Below are 5,258 nucleotides of genomic sequence, written 5' to 3'. Positions count from 1 at the left end.
TTTGGTTCTGGTCACTCTTTTTGATCTCTCAAGAATCTTCATGGGATACTCTGTATAGGAGAGATCTTCCTGAACATCTAGTTCTTCCATTGGCAACTGTTCTTCGGGCACTCGAAGACATTACTTCAACTGAGACACATGAAAGACATCATGCACATATGCCACCTGAAGAGGTAACTCTAACTGATAAGCTACTTCTCCTCTTTTATCCAGTATTTTGAAAGGTCCAATGAATCTTGGTTATTACTTCCCTTTGACCTTAAATCTACGAAGACCTTTTATGGGCGAAACCTTGAGATGGACGAAATCTCCAATTTCAAAAATCAATTCTCTTCGCCTGTTATCAGCATAACTTTTCTGCCTTGATTGTGCAATTCCTAGATTCTCTCGAATTATCTGAACTTGCTTTTCTGCATTTCTTAGAACTTCTGGACCACAAACTTGACTTTCTCCGGTCTCATTCCAGAACAACGGTATTCTACACTTTCTTCCATACAATGCTTCAAACGGAGAAATTTGAAGACTTGTCTAATAACTGTTATTGTACGAGAACTCTGCATACGGCAGACTCTTATCCCAACTTTACTGTACTTTAAAGCACAAGCTCTTAACATATCCTATAGTATCTGATTTACTCTTTCAGTTTGACCATCTGTTTGAGGGTGATAGGAGGTACTCAAGTTCAGCTTCGTATCCATAGACTCATGTAGCTTCTGGATGAACTTGGATGTAAACTGAGTACATCTATCTGAGACAATCTTCTTTAGCACTTCGTGCAAAAATACTATTCTTGACATATACAACTCTGCTAGTCTAGCCCCACTATATGTAGTCTTAACTAGAATGAAGTGAGCGACTTTAGTTAGGCGATCAACTATAACCCATATTGAATCATATTCTCCTTGCGTACGGGGTAAACCGACAATGAAATCCATACCAATTTCCTCCCATTTTCATTCAGGTACCTTCAAGGGTTGCAGTAATCCTGCTGGTCTCTGATGTTCTGCTTTGATCTTCTGGCAAATATCACACATGACTACGTATTCTACAACATATCTCTTCATTTCATACCACCAGTAGAGATCCTTGAGATCTTGATAGATCTTTGTACTTCCGAGGTGAATAGAATATCCTGAATCATGAGCTTCTCTCAGAATTAACCCTTTAATATCCTTCTGGTTAGGCACACAGATTCTCCTTTTGAACCACACAGTATCTTGACTATCCTCTTAAGTCTAGAGCTTCATCATCCTTGATAAGCTGCGTAATTTCCTTAAGCTTCTCATCCTCCAGTTGACCCTTACGTATGTCTTGTTCAAGAGTGCAATCTACTTCCATGGTGGTTGTTTCTATATTCGCCACAAATCCAAGGTTGAGCTTCTCAAACTCTTTTCATAACCCAGGTTGACTATCTTGAACCATCACTGAGTTACAGTAACTCTTCCAGCTCAAAGTATCGGCTACTATATTAGCCCTTCCTGGATGGTAGTGAATCCCCACATCATAGTCCTTGATTAACTCTAGCCATCTGCGCCGACGAAGGTTTAAATTCGGTTGGGTGAAGATATATTTTAAACTCTTGTGATCCGTATATATCTGACACCGTTTTCCAATGAGATAGTGTCTCCAAATCTTCAATACATGAACCACAGCTGCTAACTCCAGGTCATACTTAGGATAGTGCTCCTCATGCTTTCTTAACTGCCTTGACGTATAGGCTACGACTTGGCTTTCTTGCATGAGAACACATCCAAGTCCTTGTCGTGAAGCATTACAGTAGATATCGAAGTTCTTGCTGATGTCTGGTAGAACTAGCACTGAGGTTGTAGTCAATTTCTTCTTCAACTCTTCAAAACTTGCTTGGCTCCACTTAAAAACAGCATGAATGCAAAATATACAAATATTTCCTATGTCAAATTAGATCCCTTTTTATAAAATAGCATGTAACCTTTTAAAATTGTTTAAGCTCAAAATAAATTCTAGCAAATTTATAAATTGGCAATAAATGAAAATTAGGGTATTATAGGAAGGTCCGGTAATGAATTTGAAGGTACACCGGAGTGTTCGGTGTTAATAGAGACATTGAGGGGAGTTTCAACGGCTAGTTTCTAAGGTTGTACTCACCAGTTAATCTGGTGTTCATACTACTATTCTCACCGGATCATTCAGTGTTAATAACTTTTCTGAGCTATTGGGAAAATAGCTAGTTGGCGGGTTTGAGTCTATAAATACACTCAACTCATTCATTTGGAGGTGTGACATACGGTTGGAGTCTAGAGGAAGCTCATACACACTCGAGAAAACATTCAAGCCACCAAAGTGCTTAAAGTGATCATCTAAGGCGATTAAGCATAAGATTAGATAGTGTTTAGTGTTTATAGGGCTAGAGTGAGTTGTAGCTAGGTGCTGCAGCTTGAAGAAGGGATCAAGGAGTGATCCTAGCTTGCACCGAGAGGTATGCTGGCAACTTAGAGTCTTAGTGACTCGCCGACATCTTGGGCTTTGGTGGCTCAAGCTTGTTGACACTCCGACTTGGTGTGGAGCGGCGGCAAGACATGTGCACGTGGACGCGAAGACTTTTGCCTTGGTGGCTCAAGCTTTAAAGTGATCACAGTGGCAAATGACCGGAAGAGGGGCTAGTTGTGAGACCTTACCTTGGTGGCTTGATGGCTCATCCTGCATGCCTTGCCTTAGTGACTTGGTAGCTCAAGAGTCATGACAGGGTGCCGACCGGAAGTATATCCTTGGTGGAACTCCAATATGGACTAAGGGTGGTATTCATATCATCAATACTATGGGATAAAAATCATTTGTGCGGAGTTTGTCTCTCTACCTTATTTACGTTTCCGCATTTACATACTTGCAATTTACCTTGCTAGAGTATGTTGCAATCCTCTTAAGCGGTAGAGTAGACATACTAGATAAACCTAGAGCACATTTAGATAGAAATTGAGATAGATTTATCTTGTGAAATTTTTAGAGCTATTTTGATTTAGGTATCTAAGTGTCCTAATTCACCTCCTATTATGACGTCACCATTTCTCACACCACCCTCCTTTTCCTATCTTCGGTAGCTCCCACCATGCAAATCCGCAATCACCTTCTCGCCACCACTCTAACCCTCTCTGATGAACCGTCATTGAGTCATCCCCACAGCCAACCTGCACATAGCCAGTTCTCCACTGCCGTGACCGGTGGTACCCTACGCCTCACTACCTCACCCACCGTTCGCTGCCACTATTAGGTTGGATGGCCTCCTCGACCACCCTTATAAGCCGTGCAGGGGGAGGGTCATGGTGAACCCCAAGCCCTAGCCTCATCCTTGAACTCTAAAGAGCTTGCTGGAGAAACCCCTTTCCAAATCCTAACCTTAAAAGCTACCAGAGATGGTGAAGAGGGGGAATATATACTCACTAGAGATGGTGAAGAGGGGGCTTAAGAAGCACCTAAGGGTCTATTTGGAAAAATATGGAATGGTCTCCTAAATTTTAGGATTTAGTTTGAGTTTGTCTTCAATCCTAGGGTTTTGAATCTAAAACCCTATTTCCAAATAGGGCCTTAAGTATAGTTTAGCTCATCCGACTTTCATAAGTTTATTGCGTTGTGCTTGTTTGATAATCTATAGAGGGGAAACATTTATGCAAAAGCTTAAAGTAGCGTAACATGTTAGTCATGCATCTAACGTCATGCTGTTTACACTTCATAATAAGGTGTTACTGGTTTCAAATGAAGGGTAGCAAATTAGACATTGGCTGTGGTCCGATCAACAATGCGAAGCCCAGCTCTTGTGTTCTAGGCTTTGGTAAAGCCAAGACAGGCCCTTGATCTTTCTGCCCGGCGTGCGCTGCGTGCATGCAATAATTACATTTCTCAATTTACAAAATGATGAGAAAGAAAAAAAGGAAATACAATCACTGGCACATCGTGCCAAGGTAACATTACTTAACAAAAGAAATGGTACAACTTTATCCACCATGGTTCAAATTCTTATACTCACGATTTACATAAATGCGAGTACCTTCAACGGTTTTATTTGTATATGTGGGATAGGTGCGCACTCGCGGCAGTGGTGGAGCCAGGATTTAATCGCTGGGTGTGCCTAGTAAAATTTTTTGAATCCAATATATAAGTACAAAAATTTCTAAAAGTATAATATAAATTATTAAAAATTCTAAACATTGTAAATTCAACAAATAATTTTGAAATTTACGAAAACTACAATATAAATAGTCCAAATATAAAATAAAATCTTATATAGATATAAGATTATAATACTTACTTTAGAACTCTACTTTAGGCTTTGTCTTTATTTTTTTGTCTTTGCTTCATGTTACTTCATGTTACCGGAGAAGTGATACAATGTTCATATTTCTCTTCATGTCTTCACAATTCTACATTTAAAATTCACAAGTAAAACTAAGTTAGGACTTGAGTTCGTTGATCCATCAAATTGTTGGAAGGCTTCATTTTGTTTTGGTCAACAATTATAATCATAATAGCTACATGCTGCATGCATTGAGACAACAACACTTGCTACAAACTGATTTCTCAAGTTTGGTCCCACGTATAATAGTTGGAGTGCTAAAAGAAGTTCATCTGGAGTGCCAATAGAAGTTCAGCTGGAGTGTAAAAAACTTAGTGTAACAAACTAGTGCTCCAGTCTGTTTTTCCTTATATTGTAGCATACAAATGTGCAGCCTACAGGAGAAACGTACTAAGCTATCCAAATGCAAACAAGGACGGTATCAGGACAATAATTGAAACATTTGGTTATTACATTACATTATCTGTATATATCAAATGTTTCTGCAAGATTTTTCAGATTAGGTTGGCAATAGTACATATCTCATCTGAACAATATGAAAAGCACATACTTACAGGCTATTTTTCAGCAACAAATGCTCAAAAATTACCTCTACTCTCATCAAAGTGCATGCGTGCTGTCTCGCGTCTGCAGTCTGCTGAGCTTAAGCTGAGGCCCTTTTTTTTCCGATCGGGCTAGGCTATTGGGAAATGTGTAGTACTTAAAAAAAAGTCAAAATTATAGGATAGTCCTGGACGTATTTAGATTACTCTATAGCTCCACTCGTGACTCGTGACTCCAAGGAGTCTGAATATATCGTGCTTTAGTAGTGTGTGCGCGTGTACATATATATGGATCTTATAATTAGAAAAAAAAGAAAAAACCTAGTCAACGAAGAACAGCAGGGAAAAAAGCGGAGAAAGAAAAACTCGCGCGGCCGATAAAGCACCACGTG

This window comes from Phragmites australis, chromosome 3 (assembly GCF_958298935.1).
Source record: "Phragmites australis chromosome 3, lpPhrAust1.1, whole genome shotgun sequence".
In the NCBI taxonomy this organism is placed as follows: Eukaryota; Viridiplantae; Streptophyta; class Magnoliopsida; order Poales; family Poaceae; genus Phragmites; species Phragmites australis.
Note: the sequence above shows the minus strand (reverse complement) of the source record.